General features: G+C 41.0%; 1 protein-coding gene across 4 annotated transcripts in view; it reads right to left on the reverse strand.

Annotated features, from left to right (window-relative positions):
• The window catches only part of LOC134227768 (zinc finger protein 12-like), a 69,081-nt gene extending 55,085 nt beyond the window's left edge, over nt 1-13,996 (reverse strand). The window contains exon 1 of one of the 4 annotated variants that reach the window (XM_062709444.1): nt 13,760-13,996. The gene's annotated coding sequence lies outside the window, so the exon portion shown is untranslated. Of the gene's footprint in view, nt 1-13,192; nt 13,533-13,568; nt 13,702-13,759 lie in introns of those variants that run through there. The other 3 variants (XM_062709445.1, XM_062709443.1, XM_062709446.1) reach the window with 3 other exon arrangements.
• Nucleotides 13,997-19,867: the final 5,871 nt, after the last annotated feature.

Below are 19,867 nucleotides of genomic sequence, written 5' to 3' on the forward strand. Positions count from 1 at the left end.
ATGTATGTATTTGTGTATATATGTGAATGTGTGTGTGTTTGTGTGGGTGCATGCAGGGATGGAATGCTCCTCAGAGCGAATCAGGAGAAGAAAAAAAATGCTCACTGCTCTCGACACACGAATCTTTGCTCTTCTCTTTTGTACTTTTGCGTTTCACTCTTTTTCGGGTAGCTCCGAAATTTATTCATTTCTCAATGATAACTAAATAGTTTTACTCAATGAGGTGAGGAAAAAGTTGCTCATTGAGTATCTTTGAGTCTCTTTTATAAGGACGGAATTGGTGGTGGCGAAAAAAAAGATAATTAGTTGGCTAATCTAACGGTAGCCAGTAGGTTATTGTATTTATCGCTTTGCTTAGAAAACAATTCAATCACTGCCATAATGATGGTGTTTAAGACTATTGCATTTAATTTTTACACGTTGAAGACATTTCCCTGACTGAGCTTAATAATTTTCATTTAAAATTGAAGCAGTCGCAAAAATCCTGTATTAATCGGTCAAAACAGTATACACTGGAGTCGCTTTTCATGCGGTTTAATATGAGGCTTAATTGTTATGCGGATTTTAGGTCTCATGCGTTTAAACGCGTTTACACAATATTTTAAAGTAGGTCTTGGTGCCTTTATGCCACTACGATCAAGGGATCGCTCCCTGGCCCTTCCCTTTTCATCTTCTTCAATCATCATCATCATCATCTGTCTATCTTCATATATAAAAATGATTTTGTTTTTCCTTTGAGGCATTATAACTTGTGAATGGGTTGGCCGATTTGCAAGATTTACTCACCAAGCGAATCATTTTGGGCTCTTCTGTGTTTGTTTATGTATATGAAAAAATAGAACAATTTGCTAGGGAAAGTTGAGAAGTTGTCTAAATGAAACGGTTTCATGAGTTCTGAAGAAAGCCATCAAGCTCGAACTGAAATCGATCTAGAGTGCGACGCATCAATCAATTAAATGATTGACCGATCAAAAATAAAACCCGAGTGAGATCAGTCAGGTTCACCTCTTTGTAATTCAAATTGTAATTGCTAACCAGATAAATATAGAATTGCCTACATCAAGCTGCCTGTTGCTTAGAAGCAGTAAATAATTAATGTAAAGATAGAATGGTGTTCATTTCTACCCGTTCATGGATGCTATACACGGTCCCTATTCTCATGCTGGTCTCATAAAGGTGCGAATGTGTGAGGCTGTTGTACGGGTAGCGATGGTATGACAGAAGTGTGCTTACATTTCTCTGTACGTTCGGTTGGAAAGAACAACAAAAATGATGCTCCTCAAAGAGGCACATTGAGACAAACGGTTTCTCTCAATGAGCGTCGCTCCTCATTTTTCCCACAACGAAGAGCATCTTTTTTATGTTTTGATCATATCCGTGATGTTTTGTTGCTCATTTTTGATGAACTTTTTTTGCTCATTGAGCTCATTGTGCGAGTAAATGCCAAGCCTGGGTGCATGCGTGTTTAAATAAATTTACAGGTTTTCAAAACCTTACCTCTCCTCAATAGTTCTGAAGCTGAACATGTTTGAGCATTTATATAGGCTTGATCGCAATATTAGAAAGGGCATTGCCCTTGATAACAATCGATCAGCCCTAGCAAGCACGAACATGCGCACGTCTTCAGGATCTGCAGCACTTTTTATACACTATACATTTGTTTCGACCGCAGTCACTGCACTGCTATTGTTCTACCTTAAAGGCGAATCTCCGCACAAAAGCAGAGCGCAAAAGCCAACCGCATTGGAAGACGGTCGAAACGAGACTCCTCCAATGGCCACCCTAAGTATCTTTTGGTAAAAAACTGATGCTGTGATTCTGACAACTATCAACTGTTTGCTTTTATAGTAACACAATGTTTTGTGCTCAGTACCAAACCAGATAGGTCACCAGATAGGTTCACGGGCAGCAGGGACTATGTCCAAGGGCTTGACGATCCCTCCCCAGGCCATCTGCGAGTTGTGGGGCTTGCCTAGGATGTGGTGGGGTTTGACAGTGGGCCCTGTTAAACCTCTATAAAAAGCTGCATGTATCCGCCCCACCAAAGCGACCGTGTGCCGCTCAAAGCGCACAAGCCCAAGTCCTGGTGTTAGGTGGGACGCTAAACAGCCCTGACACGACGGCCCTCCGACGAGACAGGAGGTTTGCGCAGGCCCAATAAGCCGCCTAGAAAACCAATCATTACGAACAATATAAGAGATAATGCGACTCGATATAATCGGCAAAGACCTAGGCGACGAATACAGGATCACGATTGGAAGCTTGGAACATGGAATTGCAAGTCGCTAGGTTTCGCAGGTTGCGACAGGATGATCTACGATGAATTACATCCCCGCAACTTCGACGTCGTGGCGCTGCAGGAGATTTGCTGGACAGGACAGAAAGTGTGGAAAAGCGGGCATCGAGCGGCTACCTTCTACCAAAGCTGTGGCACCACCAACGAGCTGGGAACCGGCTTCATAGTGCTGGGTAAGATGCGCCAACGCGTGATTGGGTGGCAGCCAATCAACGCAAGGATGTGCAAGCTGAGGATTAAAGGCCGTTTCTTCAACTATAGCATCATCAACGTGCACTGCCCACACGAAGGAGAGACCCGACGACGAGAAAGAAGCGTTCTACGCACAGCTGGAGCAGACATACGATGGATGCCCACTGCGAGACGTTAAAATCGTCATCGGTGACATGAACGCACAGGTAGGAAGGAGGAAATGTATAGACCGGTCATCGGACCGGATAGTCTGCACACCGTATCGAATGACAACGGCCAACGATGCATAAACTTCGCAGCCTCCCGCGGAATGGTAGTCCGAAGCACCTTCTTTCCCCGCAAAAATATCCACAAGGCCACATGGAGATCACCTAACCAAGAAACGGAAAACCAAATCGACCACGTTCTAATCGACGGTAAATTCTTCTCCGACATCACGAACGTCCGCACTTACCGCAGTGCGAATATTGAATCCGACCACTACCTCGTTGCAGTATGTCTGCGCTCAAAACTCTCGACGGTGTACAACACGCGTCGAAGTCGGACGCCGCGGCTTAACATTGGGCGGCTACAGGATGGTAGACTAGCCCAAGAATACGCGCAGCAGCTGGAAGTGGCACTTCCAACGGAAGAGCAGCTAGGCGCAGCGTCTCTTGAAGATGGCTGGAGAGATATTCGATCCGCCATTGGTAGCACCGCAACCGCTGCACTTGGCACGGTGCCCCGGATCAGAGAAACGACTGGTATGACGGCGAATGTGAGCAGTTAGTGGAAGAGAAGAATGCAGCATGGGCGAGATTGCTGCAACACCGCACGAGGGCGAACGAGGCACGATATAAACAGGCGCGGAACAGACAAAACTCGATTTTCCGGAGGAAAAAGCGCCAGCAGGAAGATCGAGACCGTGAAGAAACGGAGCAACTGTACCGCGCTAATAACACACGAAAGTTCTATGAGAAGTTAAACCGTTCACGTAAGGGCCACGTGCCACAGCCTGATATGTGTAAGGACATAAACGGGAACCTTCTTACGAACGAGCGTGAGGTGATCCAAAGGTGGCGGCAGCACTACGAAGAACACCTGAATGGCGATGTGGCAGACGAAGATGGCGGTATGGTGATGGACCTGGGAGAACGCGCGCAGGACATAATTCTACCGGCTCCGGATCTCCAGGAAATCCAGGAGGAGATTGGCCGGCTGAAGAACAACAAAGCCCCTGGGGTTGACCAACTACCAGGAGAGCTATTTAAACACGGTGGTGAGGCACTGGCTAGAGCGCTGCACTGGGTCATTACCAAGATTTGGGAGGAGGAAGTTTTGCCGCAGGAGTGGATGGAAGGTGTCGTGTGTCCCATCTACAAAAGGGCGATAAGCTGGATTGTAGCAACTACCGCGCAATCACATTGCTGAACGCCGCCTACAAGGTACTCTCCCAAATTTTATGCCGTCGACTAGCACCAACTGCAAGGGAGTTCGTGGGGCAGTACCAGGCGGGTTTTATGGGCGAACGCTCCACCACGGACCAGGTGTTCGCCATTCGCCAAGTACTGCAGAAATGCCGCGAATACAACGTGCCCACACATCATCTATTCATCGACTTCAAAGCCGCATATGATACAATCGATCGGGACCAGCTATGGCAGCTAATGCACGAACACGGTTTTCCGGATAAACTGACACGGTTGATCAAAGCGACGATGGATCGGGTGATGTGCGTAGTTCGAGTTTCAGGGGCATTCTCGAGTCCCTTCGAAACCCGCAGAGGGTTACGGCAAGGTGATGGTCTTTCGTGTTTGCTATTCAACATCGCTTTGGAAGGGTAATACGAAGAGCAGGGATTAACACGAGTGGTACAATTTTCAATAAGTCCGTCCAGCTATTTGGTTTCGCCGACGACATAGATATTATGGCACGTAACTTTGAGAAGATGGAGGAAGCCTACATCAGACTGAAGAGGGAAGCTAAGCGGATCGGACTAGTCATCAACACGTCGAAGACGAAGTACATGATAGGAAGAAGTTCAAGAGAAGACAATGTGAGCCACCCACCGCGAGTTTGCATCGGTGGTGACGAAATCGAGGTGGTAGAAGAATTTGTGTACTGGGGCTCACTGGTGACTGCCGAAAATGACACCAGCAGAGAAATTCGGAGACGCATAGTGGCTGGAAATCGTACGTACTTTGGACTCCGCAAGACGCTCCGATCGAATAGAGTTCGCCGCCGTACCAAACTGACAATCTACAAAACGCTAATTAGACCGGTAGTCCTCTACGTCCAGGTGATGCTCGTGGAGGACCAACGCGCACTTGGAGTTTTCGAAAGGAAAGTGCTGCGTACCATCTATGGTGGGGTGCAGATGGCGGACGGTACGTGGAGGAGGCGAATGAACCACGAGTTGCATCAGCTGTTGGGAGAACCATCCATCGTTCACACCGCGAAAATCGGACGACTGCGATGGGCCGGGCACGTAGCCAGAATGTCGGACAGTAACCCGGTGAAAATGGTTCTCGACAACGATCCGACGGGCACAAGAAGGCGAGGTGCGCAGCGGGCAAGGTGGATCGATCAGGTGGAAGATGACTTGCGGACCCTCCGTAGACTGCGTGGTTGGCGACGTGTAGCCATGGACCGAGCCGAATGGAGAAGACTCTTATATACCGCACAGGCCACTTCGGCCTTAGTCTGATTAAATAAATAATAACCAAACCAGATAGACATCTCTACTTTGTACTATGAAAAAATCAATAATTATACATGGAAATCAATACGAATTTTTTTTTACCTCTTTCAAAGTTACATAAAGTGAACTGATTAAATTGAAATAGTGAGTTCCAATACGTATTCATATAGTGAATATAATCTATTTTGATGCTCAATGACGATTGCCATCAAAATTTCTGCACGAATGTTTCTTTCATCATATTCTGAAAACGCTGCTAAATTCGATTGTGGGCACCTTTATGGATTCGGTTATGGGTACTCCTATTCTTTCTGACATTATTAGCACAGACAAACAGACATAACACTCGTCAAATTTCCATAGTTCACTGATTTACTGGTCAATTCAAATAATCATTAGTTGGCCAATCGATCACACGTGGCGCGCGTATCGGATTTGCTCGAGTTTGACGTTTGCTCACTATCGCCATCTGGTTCGTGATTTGCCCAACTAACTGAAATCAACAGATGTCGTTGCATACAAATTTTTTATAAAGATCGGAAGAACATACAGAAACTCATTTTAGTACCTCATGGCTATAAAAAAAACATTCTGTCTTTAAAACTAGGCAGTTTTTAGGCATTCTTCTCTATCAATAACCGGATTTTCAAGGGATCCCAAACCACAAAATTTAAATGTCCAATAATGTCAAATTTGCAAAATGGCCAATACAATTTTTCAAATCGACGGAATCATCCTAATTGTTTGGTCAGTAGTAAGGTTGTTCGTCTAGCTTTCTATTGGTATACAAATGTCGGCATAATATCAACTAGGACCAAAGTAATGGACCAGAAATAAAAGGGTGCCCTAGCCGAACCTCTTCCCCTTCTGAAAACATGTGGTAAGTTTAAAGTGAATCCCGTTCGAATCCAATTTCTAAAGTACATTACGATCTTAGGACCACAGGCAGTTTTGACGTAAACTACGTCTAAGGTGAAGACTCCAGGAAGGTGAAACGCCTGTCATACGCGGTACAATGGCACTATACCCAACATCGTTTTTGGTACCCAGTTTGTGGGTAATATACCCGAATTCAGCGCTTATTATGGGTGACTGGTTCATACGCAGTTAGTGCTATTTATCGGCAATTAACTTCTCCTGGCGAAAACTTGCAATTAGTTGAGGTACATCGAGCCATTTGTGTTTGTATGGCTTCCTCATGTCGAAAAATAGCTCGTCGATACTTCCGAAGTTTTGTTATCATGAATTAAACGAAATTAAAACAAAAACATTGTACGGCATATTGAATGAATGGTGTGTAGGCGTATTAGCCTTCTCTTCAGTCCCTTGGAAGACTCGGATACAGGGAGTAAAATGAAAATTTCAAAATTGGGGGACCGCCACGAAATCATGTAAGATTTGTAACATTAATAGGTCCTTTATTTTTCAATGGATTTTAAAAATTTATATATCATTAGATTCGCAAACTCCACCAATTTGCCAGTAATATTGACCTTTGATTATCAATGCTATTGTCAAAACTATTGGAAATTTTAGGTCTTTTCATGCAACATGCATCCTCTATACAGCGTGTTCCAATCCTTGGAAATTGCCTACTTTTAGGGTATTATCAATTATTGAACTGGGGTGTATGAATGGGGTGGCCCAGCTGCTAGAGGGTGGATTCCCTACTTCCTCACAGAATGGAATGGGCTGCTTAAACTGGGTAGTAGTGTCGGTGGGATGGTTCCTTCTCTTCTATATAGAGCGGAATGATTTGTTCATTTTAGTTTTACGTAGTTTACGTCAAGCGGTCGTGTCTTGTATACAACCCCAGAATTTTTTCATTTTTGCTCAGCTCCAGGATGCATAAAAAATTTGCTCAGCTCCAGCCTGCAGCCTTTGAGATTTGCTTATCATCTATAAATTAACATTTTTGCCGTTAAAAACGTGAGGAGAGATTTTATGGCAGCCATACTGGGATTCGTGATTGTCCTTAAAATTAAATTGATTGTATCAAGCTAGTAGCCCATTCAGATTACGCTATTTATGATAACAAATATCTTATGATAAATAGTAACTTGATGCCATTTTCCTTACGTTCAATTTTCTTTCTCATATTTGAACCAGGTTTTGTGGGATCAAACCCCACCGAAGGAACTAAATCTTTCAAATGTTGTACAGGTTGTACGATTGCACAAATCGAGTTTCAGACATAGTAAAAAATATTGTAGACATATGAGGTATATTTTAGAATAAACATAAAGTGGGGCAAGAGTACGCATTTAGTTTTCAATCGAACATTCAAACAATCGAACAATTGGTGACAATCAAAAAACTATGTATTGTAACGACATAAATTCTAGTATTATAACAGACGGACATTCGATCAGTTTAGTTTCCGAAATAAAACTAGTTTAAATATTGCAGTAATTGCGTTTGCATGTGTAGGTAATGCAATTTAAAGGAATATAATTTCTACACAGAGTACGAATTCAATTGTTCCAAATCTGGCAACAATTACTTACTTGATAGTTGATGGGCTACAGCTCTTCAATGAACCTACGCCGAATGGAGTATTCTTCTCCACTGGATTCGATCATGGGCCAATCGCTTCCAGTCGCCTTGAACGTTGAGCGCACTCAGGCCCTCTTAAACTGCATAAAGCCATCGTGTACGCGGCCTTCCACGAAGCCTGCGGCCTCTTCCGGGTTCTCTACTAAATATTATCTTCGCTTGGCGTTGCATACGAACAACGTGTCCAGCCCACCATAGTCTGCCGTGTTGGTAACGCTTAACAATATCCAGCCCTTTATACACCTGTTACAACTCGTGATTCATGCGACGCCGCCAGATACCGTTCTCCTGTTTACCACCGAGTATTGTGTACAGCCCCTTAGCATCCAACACTCCAAAAACTCTCCGATCAGCCTCCTTTAACGTCCATGTTTCATAGCCGTATAATGCCACCGGAAAAATCAGGGTAGCATACAGCGCGGATTTTGTCTTTGTTTGCAGACTACGGGACTGCAAGTGGTTACGAAGTCCATAATAAGCCCTATTTCCAGCTCCAATACGCCTGTTCACATAGCGGGTAACATCATTATCGCACGTCACTAATGTTCCAAGATACACATGTTCCTCTACCACTTCAAATTTTACACCATCCAGCCCCATTTTGCTACCACCACCACTAATGAACCCACGTTGATTGACAGCGACCATGTACTTCGTTTTGCTTGTATTTATCGCGAGTGCAATTCTCGCTGTCTCTCTCTTAAAAGGCATAAAATCCTCTTCCACGGCGATCAATCCCAGTAGTATCAATATCGTCCGCAAAGCCCAGGAGCATATGCGATCTAGTGATAATGGTACCACTTCTTTGGACACTAGCTCTCCTAATCGCTCCCTCGAGCGCTATATTGAACAGTAGATTCTAGAGTGCATCACCCTACTTCAATCCATCTAAGATAACAAATGATGTCGATATTTCATCCGCAACCCTTATACTTGATTTCGATCCGTCCAACGTTATACGAATCATCCGTACCAGTTTCGCCGGAAAACCATGTTCTAACATAACTTGCAATAATTCAAGCCATTGACAGTCTCATAAATCCCCCGCATATCATTCTGTTCCTTTTTTCCTGCGCCTCACTAATCACTTGTATTTAAAATACCGCCATCGGGGGTGACAATGGGTCTGGGTGAAAATGGGTCATCGCTCTCACCAGCAGCCTAGAGGTCGAATAGCAAAATTGTTCAAAAAGGTCTCTTAGACTTTACCCAAGTAACCACCAAGCATTAATTAATGCATGTAATCGATCACAGATCAGCATATTAAATGCTAATTGCATTAGATAAGTTTCAACGATGTAAAGATGCATTTATTCATCAACTGTCAAGCAACGATACACTAGTTCAGCGTTACGAATGCAGCGATGCATTACTTATGTTTTATTTCAACATGTCAAAGTAGTGAAGCATTATTTCGGTCGTAAAAGGGCCTTTTTCCACTTTAAGTCAGCTTTAATAGCTGTATTATTTGCAAGCATATATAGCTCCATGGTTACGGTTACTTGGGTAGTCTTCTTGCCCTCAGATACATTCATTGCATTCTAAGTACTTGAAACAGTGACCCATTCTCACCCTCGACGACGGTACTCTTTTTTCTTCCTGCAGCGGGTCCATTTTTCAGCTGCTCTTGTTTCCTTATACCGATCTCTATTCGTTCGGGTAACCGACACCAACATCCGGCTTCTAGCAAAGTTCGTCTCGTCTGTCACTCTCTGACACTCCACATCAAACCAACCCGTCCTGGGTAGCCTCTGTGCACTGCCTACCACTTCTCGTGCTGTTGTGCTCGCCGCTCTATGGTTCAACTCCCATAGATCGTTGATGTTGTCGCTAACGTTGATTGCACTTATCCGTTCGTCGAGCTTCTAGCGGTACTCAGCCGATACTCCTTCCGCCGACAATCGCTGGATATTGTAACGCATCGTTCGCTGTGATCTTTCGTTCGATACAGTTGACAACCGTGATACAATTTTATTGACAACGAGGTAGTGATCAGAGATCAGAACATGGTCTATCTGGTTGCAAGTTTCACCATTTGGATGTCTCCAGGCGTGCTTTCGGATGCAAACATTATTCTCTCATTTATAGGTTCCCACTTCATAAGTGCAGAGTGTGCCTGGCAGCAAGGATGTTATCGATCATTTAGTAATTCGCGTTCGATCATTTAGTAGTTTTTCAATAACTCATTCTAAAAGCTAAATTTAAAAATGTGTTGTAGGGTGGGCTTCTAGTGCGAAGGTTTGTCTACAACTTTGCCTAATGGATCTTTTTGAAATTCAAGTAATAATGGAGTTATAGCGATAGTTGCTGTAACTTAAACTAAATGATTGAAATTTTGTTATCATTTAGTCTAAGTTACTGATACTATAGCTATAAGTCCGTTACTAGTGGAATTCAAACAACGAACAATTAGGCAGAGTTGTAGAAAAACCTTTGCACTAGAAGTCTACCACACAACACATTTTGAAATTCAGCTTTTAGAATGAGTTATTGAAAAACTACTAAATAATCGAACGCGAATTACTAAATGATCGATAACATCCTTGCCTGACGGACGTGTTCACCTCGTAAACCATAGTGATTATAGCAGAATTTGTTACAATGGCATTCTGTATTTTCCAAAGTTTGGCCATCAGACTTCACTCAGTCCTAGGATCTCATGCTTCTTGCGGCATGCCTCATTGGCATTACCCTACTGGGCTAGGATTAAAACGAATTTTATAATCGTTTTTTCGTTATTTTATGAGTAATGTTAGCAAGAAAAATGTCTGTATTGTAAAGACACAAATCCTGATATTATAACAGACTAACATTTGATCTTTATTTAGTTTAGTTTCCTAAATAAAAGTAGTAGGTATTTAAGAAATGCCGTCAATGTGTTTGCAGATGTAGGTAGTCTTCTTCTTCTTATGGGCATTACATCCCCACACTGGGACAGAGCCGCCTCGCAGCTTAGTGTTCATTAGGCACTTCTACAGTTATTAACTGCTAGGTTTCTAAGCCAAGTTATCGTTTCTGCATTCGTATATCATGAGGCTAACACGATGATACTTTTATGCCCAGGGAAGTCGAGACAATTTCCAATCCGAAAATTGCCTCATCATGGTCTTGATTTATAGCCGTGCGTCTTACCGCACGGCTAAGGAGGGCTCCTGCAGATGTAGGCAATACAATTAAAAAATCATTTCTACATCCGTAGAAAAAAATACTATAATTATTATTATACTTAAATGGAATTGTTATCAATTGGTAACTGTACCAGTTTTTGCCATGTTCCTAATTTGGCCAGTTTCTCGAATAACTTTGAAAATAACGCAATTTTTTAGAGTTTCACTAGCTGTAACAGAAGATATATCCTTTATGTTTCTTCGCTGTAGAAATTGATCGATATTTTTTTTGGAAAATATGCATTATTCAGGGTTGGCCAAATTAGACACTAAGGTGGCCAAAACTGGTACACTTTCCCTAACTAATATATTAAAATATTCATTAGAAGGCCGAGTTCATGGTGCACGAATCGGTTTTATTCGAGTTTCTCATTTGCTTGCAACTGTCATCTGGTTTGCGATTGGTCGAGATCTGAGTTACCAACATATACCATTACACAGCTAAAATATGTTGTAATTTTAAATGTATTTCATTCACATTAGAGCATTAGAGCATGCAAATAAATGTGTAACATTCAATCGACCTTACTGTTCTCTTAAATCAAAATAAATATAAAATATGCTTGCTTGAAAATTTAATTGAATATCGTATGTTAATTCGTTTGTTAGGATTAGCGGAAACTATACTACCGTTCTACGCATAATTGTTACCTTTGACGAAAAACTCGAATCAATTTGTCCAACTACACCTGATTTTGTTTTTACGCGGATTTTTTTTACACGGCCGTGTAAAAAAAATCCCATACAAAATGTTTGCGAAGTTGCTCCATTTTGCATGATTCGTCGAGAAATCATCAAACTTTTTTTACACGTATTTTCAAATTTTAAACTGAAAACTTTTTTTACACGGAACGCATCCCCCGTGTAAAAAAAGAATCGGGTGTAATTTCAGAATCGATTGGATCTTGAAATTTACCGAATATTTTTGGGATGTTATGTGCGTCGGTAACACTTTCCCAGAACATAAAACGAATCACTACTTATTTTAAAGGTTTTCAGTCTATATTATTATCAAACAATAACTTTTTTTTCAGTAAGACAAATTGACTAGAGTTTTAAATTTTTCATCAAAGGTAACATGGGACAATTATGCGTAGAACGGCAGTAATCCACGTCGTTCAATTTTCAAAACAAATTGCTGTGTAATGTCTGATTTTCATTTGAAAATTTCTATTCTTTATATCGTATCTGTGTGGTACTTTTGACTAGGGTAACCGTACCCTTAGTGGAGGTAGCACCAATAGTGGAGGTAGTGGGGTTTTAATGAGATTTATCATATTTATACACTTTACGATGGTTTCAGTTGATGCGTCGTGCTTTGAATATCCTGTTAAATGCAACTTACCTTAAGATTTCGCTTGATAAACTATTGAAAACAATGATTTTCCTTAACAAAATTGACTCCCTTGCACCTATAGTGGTGCAACTGTACCAATAGTGGCGAGTCTCATAAGAAACCAATGGATAGCACCACTATAGGAACCAAAATTAATTTTTACCGCCACTAAAGGAACGGTGTACCCATAGTGGTGCAAGCAATATTGGGTAATTGTTGATATTAAATGACATCTATCTCATTTTTGTTAGCAAATTTATTAGTTTATCTATTGACTGAGATAATAAAGCAGTAAAGTTCCCATAATTATCATTTTTTTTAAATATTTTCTTTTGTGGATCTACTAATACCTCCACTATTGGTACCGTTACCCTATAACATTATTTTACTACATGTGGTGTATACAGTATTTCAAAGATATCCATAAGATTCTCTTGCAAGTTCAAAAAGAGACGTAGGATAGTGTAAACTATTTGGAGAAATGGCATATTTAAATTTTTTTTTACCAAGGACCATGTTTAATTTGTTCAGTCTAGTAAGAAGTTGAGTGCAATTAGAAGCCTTAGAGCTAATAAATTAGTAGTTCAACGCCTAACCATTCGGTTTATAAGAAATTCAAATAATACACTCCATTTTTTAGTGTTAGAAAACAGTTCTTTGATATTCATTAGGTTCTTTTTTAGCAGTTTAGTCTGCACTATGATGACATTTACATCGACTTCAACGGCAATGTAATAAAAAATCGATAATTTTACAGCTCACAGTATTGCCGGCATAGTGGGACACATTTTTTTCCACATTGCAAAATCACCGACTGGGAAAGCGAGAAAAGATTCCATGCAGCAGCGAGCTTGATGCAATTAAAATAGATTCTAATGGTGTATTGAAACGAACGCACTATTACAAACTAATCTCTAGATGCAATGTTATAAGTGCGAAAATCTTGAAGTGACCATATCATTTACCTTTAATTTTCGCTGAATACCATCTCATTTGATTAAATCGATATGGCTACCTCTCTTCCCTCAATCATTAGGTCACTTTCCGCTTTTGATCAAAGGAAGCGCTGGAATTTAGCGTATTACAAACAACTCCAAAGCCCACTTAGATTAAACTTTAGTAACTATTTGCAAGTAGTGTCACTTATTCACGCTGAGCCACAAATCTAATATCACACATTAGTAGCAAATGTCTACTTGTACAAGCAAACAACACTGCTCACTGCACTCGTAGTTATTTTTTCCTACTTAATAGTATCGCATCGCTTCGAGCGTGTTTAGTATCTGTGTCGAGAATGTGCAAATTTGCCACTTATTCTCGTTTACTGCTGATGATACAAACCCGAATGCTCTCTCAGCGCTCGGTTCTGTTAGGCTTTTCGTTCCGCCTTTCCGTGCCTGATATGTTACACTATTACGGCATAAACTATTAATTGTTGGATTCTATCGGTTCTATAATTTCGGATTACTGATTACATAATTTTTCGATATTATATGAATAGAATGTAGTTGTTATTTAATACAAACACATACCAATACGAACTGTAGCGTTGAACATGAGTAGTTAAGATACACCCAAACTATTTATAAATCCACTTGTAACATGATGCGTTTCATAAACTACAGTATCACAGATGCATATTAAAACGCCAGGCGTGATAAATAATATCAAATTTAGTTTTTAAAACACTATTTTCCAAACAACGATCAACATAAAATCATCAGTTCTATATCTCGACCAAAACCCTATGAAAAAGTGTAAACAAATAGTATTGATGTACCTCTATACTGGAATTTCAGTTTGTCATGCGCATTGCAATACGGAATACCTCACAGCAGGCAGTGAGAATGTTTCACGATGAGAGCATAGCAATTATCTGACTGTGAGCGGCACGCGCTATCAAATTCAAATCGTGCTTGTGTTGAATTAAAATGTTTTCGATTCGTGACTTACTACTACCGTACTTACTTTAGATCGCATATATCGTCTCTTCCAGACTAAATAACTTTTGCATTGATGCTGCAAGTTAGTCCGGTATACTAATACTAATATTAGAATCCCATTCCATAACAGGAAGAAATGGAGTACGGGAGGTTCTTAATGTTGATCAAATCAATCTGTGCTGTAATGCTCATTTCGACAAAAACCAATCCTTTGCTTCTTATTCATTTCAGACGCAGAATTTAGAACAGAGCTAATGACGAACTTATAACGTTTAGGCCGTTCTGCAGTTTTGTTTTACTGAATATTTCTCAAAATGTTGTATCTTGGCTAACAATTAGGTCTGAGGCTAAGTGTTTATAACTTTGGTGAAAATATTCATTAAAATTTACGCCTTCCTTTGCCTAGCGGAAGAATGCTCGGTTGATTACTGGATTCGATTCCTCAGTCATGAATAGGCAATTTTCTCAATTTGCCAGAGTATCAAAAATTGTGACCTAACTTGGCTTAGAAACCTGTGAGGCTGCAATGTCCTAGTGAGGGATAATTTTTCCAATATATGAAAATTTATCACTTCAATAATGAATTTTACGTTAGATGACTGCATCTGAGCAGAACTTGTCTCAATTACGGGTTGATGGGATTATGTCAGGCGTCCCCTGAACACTACCCGCTTAAGTGCTTACCAAGTAACACCTAAAACATCTTTTCAAGGAAGATCTAAGAATCTTGTTTGAAGGTTTGAAAGATGAAATCAAGAACATTTTATGTTCAAAAAATGGTCGGGGTTCACATTTTGCAAACCCGATTCATATATTCCTTTCAAACCCGGACCCGTCCCGAACCCGAAATGAAAAATCTTATCAAACCCGAACCAGACTCGTACTCGACAATTTTTACATTCGTAAAACCGTACCCGACCCGAAGTACCGTCGTCGGGGGTGATAATGGGTAAAATGGGGGTGAGAATGGGTCACTGTTCCAACTTCTTAGAATGCTTGTAGAATTGATTGAATGTATCTGAAGGAAAGAAGACTAATATATAAGAGACCTTTTTGAACGATGTTGCTCTACGACCTCCAGGCTGCCGGTATGTGCGATGACCCATTTTCACCCCAGACCCATTGTCACCCCCGATGGCGGTAATTCAACTATTTAAACCCGAGCTATTTGTTTTGCTGGAAAACTCAAACTAGATATATTATATTTCTCTTTATATCAAAAAGGATGTAGGCCCAAACAACGAACAAACCTCATAATTACCAGAAACAAATAAAAAAAATATTCGCAATTTTCGGATTGGAAATTGTCTTGACTTCCCTGGACATAGAAGTATCATGGTGTTAGCCTCATGATATACGAATGCAGAAATGGTAACTTGGCTTAGAAACCTCGCAGTTGATAACTGTGGAAGTGCTTAATGAACACTAAGCTACGAGGCGGCTCTGTCCTAGTGTGGGGATGCAATTCCAGTAAGAAGAAGAAGATAGTCAGTTTGGTACGGCGGCGAACTCTATTCGATGGAGCGTTTTGTGGAGTCTTAATACGTACGATTTCCTGCAATGATGCGTCTCCGAATTTCTCTGCTGGTATCGCTACTGGTGCATCGGAGATCACCAGTGGGCTAAAGTACACGAATTCTTCAACCACAACGATTTCATCACCACCAATACAAACTCGTGGTGGGTAGTTTACGTCGTCCTCTCTTGAGCCTCTTCCTATCATGCACTTCGTTTTCGACGTGTTGATGACTAGTCAAATCCGTTTAGCTTCGCTATTCAGTCTAGTGTAGACTTCCTCCATCCTCTTAAAGTTACGTGCTATGATGTCAATGTCGTCGGCAAAACCAAATAAATGGTCGGACTTCGTGAAAATCGTACCACTCGTGTCAATCCCTGCCCTTCGTATTACTCCCTCCAGATCGATGTTGAATAGCAGACACGAAAGACCATCACCTTGCCGTAACCCTCTGCGAGTTTCGAAGGGACTCGAGAATGCCCCTGAAACTCGAACTACGCACATCACCCGATCCATAGTCGCCTTGATCAATCGTATCAGTTTATCCGGAAATCCGTTTCGTGCATTAGCTGCCATAGCTGGTCCTGATCGATTATATCATATGCGGCCTGAAGTCGATAAATAGATGATGTATGGGCACGTTGTATTCGCGGCATTTCTGCAATACGTGACGTACGGCGAACACCTGATTTGTGGTAGAGAGCGTTCACCCATAAATCCCGCCTTGTAATGCCCCACGAACTCTCTAGCAATTGGTGTTAGTCGGCGGCATAAAATTTAGGAGAGTACCTTAGGGAGCGTCCACAAATTACGTAACGCTTAAAGTTACGTAAATAATGGATCATCCCTTATAGGCGGCATTCAGCAATGTGATTGCACGGTAGTTGCTACAATCCACCCAAGTAATACCAAGCATTACAATACATATATTACATTACATATATCAATCACAAATCGGCATGCTAAATACTAATTGCATTAGATCAGTTTTAATGATGTGAAGCTGCATTTATTTAGCAATACGAATTCAGCGATGCATTACTGATGCTTTATTTCAACATGTCAAAGTAAGGAACCATTAATTCGGTCTTATAATTGCCCTTTTCCACTTTAAGTCAACTTTTATGGGCTGTGTTTTTTACAAGCATATATAGCTTCATGGTTCCTTGGGCAGCTTATCGCGACATCTTCCATCTTCCATCGACACGACACCTTCCATCCACTCCTGCAGCAAAACATCCTCCTCCCAAATCTTGGTAATGATCCAGTGCTGCGCTTTAGCCAGTGCCTCACCACCATGTTTAAACAGCTCTCCTGGTAGATTGTCAACTCCATGGGAATTGTTGTTTTTCAGCCGGCCGATATCCTCCTGGTTGTCCTACGCGCGTGCTTCCAGATTCATTACCATACCGCCACAGTTGTCTGCCACATCGCCATTCAGGTGCTCTACGTACGTAGTGCTGCTGCCACCTTTGGATCATCGCTCATAAGAAGGTTCTCATTTATTTCCTTACACATATCGGGCTGTGGCACATGTCCCTTCTGTGAACGGTTTAACTTCTCATAGAACTTTCGTGCGTTTTTAGCGCGGTTTGTCTGTTCCGCGCCCTTTTGTATCGTGCCTCGCTCGCCCTAGTGCGGTGTTGAAGCAATCTCGACCATGTTGCATTCTTCTCTTCCACAAACTGCTCACATTCGCCGTCATACAATTCGTTTCTTTGATCCGGGGTCATAGTGCAGCGGTTGCTGTGCTTCCAATGGCGGATCGAATATCTCTCCAGTAGGGTGGCTGAAATTAGTATGGGAAAAAACTTTTTCCAATTTTTAAGATGGGCCGCCCTTTTATTCGGTTCTATTTAGTGTCCTGATGGACAAAATTTCAGCCAAATCGGTCAACGTTTAGGCGATGCTAAACTCGTTGGAAGTTTATATGCAAAAATTTATGCAGAAACATCCAAAAACAGTGATTTACAGTTAGATGACACAATTTACGATGAAGTACTATGATACTAATTCAGATGTTGAACAATTTAATACAGAATGTTATGCTGAAAACCGCGAGATTTCTCTGAAGTGGGGTTTGAGCAAAATTCGTTTCTTTTACCTTTGAAAAGAAACAAATTCACCCTTACAACACTCGTAAAATGCTAATATCTTTAAGGCTACCTTAAACTTCGGGAAAATTTTCCGCCGGATTTTTATCACCGTGCATTTTAAATTGGGCCAGGATTTTGATTTTCCGTGCTCAAATCCCGAAAACATCGCATATGTAAAAATACATGGGGAAAAAATCCGCGAACCAAATTCCCGAGGTGTGAGGCTACCTTTACCTAATAAACTCTAATCTTCTCGCGGTTTTCAGCATAACATTATGTATTTAATTCTACAAGATCTGAATGATTATCATAGTTCTGCATCGTAGAATGTGCCGTCCAACTGTTTTTCGATGTTTCTGCATACATTTTCCCATATAAAATTCCAACGACTTAGCACCGCCCAAACGTTAACCGATTTGGCTGAAATTTTGTCCAGAGCATCAGGGCGTCAAACAGAACCGAATAAGAGGGGTCCATCAAAAAATTGAAAAAGTGTTTTTTGAGCCACCTTACTCTCCAGCCATCTTCAAGAGACGCTGCGCCTAGCTGCTCTTCCGTTGGGATTGCCACTTCCAGCTACTGCGCGTAGTCTTGGGCTAGTAGATTTCGCGTCTTTGTATATAGTGTCTTTAGTTATTACTTTAAACAAAATACACTCAAAATAATCCAAACGTCAAAGCTACGTGAAAACATACGTGGCTTTTTTCCATCACACTTTTCACGTAACAGCTACGTGGAAAATATTGTCACCTATGTCAAAATGAACTCATGAACTCCCAAAATCACTTCATTAAAGTAATAGCTACGTGACTTTTCTGGTATCTTCCAAGAGATATTTTGGTCGATATGAAGTAATGTTCCGGTAAATTTTACAAAAAAATGTCTGTAAAATGTACGTCCTTTTGCGGTAACTACTACTTTATAACAAATATAACAATTAAAATAAATGATATTACCGCATATATTACTTCTTACCCTTAAAATAGGATAAAATTTATTATATATTCATATTGAACATTGAAAAAAAGGTCTTGTGCGATAAACTAATTTATTGCAACCATGGTATTGGTTGGCTCATCAGCTATAGAAAGAAATGACATATGGTCCATGCCAGATGCCTCGATCTTGAAGCAACTTGAAGTCCTGTAAAAAATAAATGGTTATCTAGATTATTACATGCGTTTATAAAGTTTTCTCACTTGGATTCTTGTTGACGGAATTCGCGAATAAGAATAAATTATAAGAATAAAATAAGTTTGACTTTTGTATGTTTTGTACCAAATATTTTCCCATTATATTTCGAGTGGCGAATTAGTAGGAAAGCAATTAAAAGCACTTGTTATGAAATTGTACACAATTCAACAGCAGGTTGAAGCAATGTAGAGTCTACCGCACGTGCGGCATGCTCCCACGTGCAGCATGAAAAGAGAAATTCGGAGAGCGTGAAATGTTTGACATTCTGGAGATTTCCATATTGGGCGATCAGTAAACCGATTCGCGAATTAAAATCAAACTTAACTGAAAAGAGACAGTTCGAGAATCCCCGGTTAAGGCTGCCTTAAGGCCACCTTAAGGTAGCCTCACACCTCGGGAATTTGGTCCGCGGATTTTTCCCCCATGTATTTTTGCATATGCGATGTTGTCGGGATTTGGGCAGAGGTGTGAGGTAGCCTTTACACCTCGGGAAAATTTTCCTCCGGATTTTGGTCGTGCATTTGTGCACGTGCATTTTAAATGGGGCCGGGATTTTGATTTTCCGTGCCCAAATCCCGAAAACATCGCATATGCAAAAATGCATGGGGAAAATCCGCGGGCCAAATTCCCGAGGTGTGAGGCTGCCTTTAAGGCTACCTTACACCTCGGGAAAATTTTCCGCCGGATTTTGGTCCCCGTGCATTTTAAATGGTCCCGTGCATTTTAAACGATTTGAATCACTGCTGATTTTACCCTAAGTTTAATTTGATTTTAATTCGCGAATCGGACCAAAGCCTAAGATTGCATACAACTATTGTAAACAATTGATTAAATGTATTCAACTATTGAAAAATTCAATTTCTCCTCTCCAGGTTGTGCTGAAATTTCACT

The sequence above is a fragment of the Armigeres subalbatus genome, chromosome 3, assembly GCF_024139115.2.
Source record: "Armigeres subalbatus isolate Guangzhou_Male chromosome 3, GZ_Asu_2, whole genome shotgun sequence".
In the NCBI taxonomy this organism is placed as follows: domain Eukaryota; kingdom Metazoa; phylum Arthropoda; class Insecta; order Diptera; family Culicidae; genus Armigeres; species Armigeres subalbatus.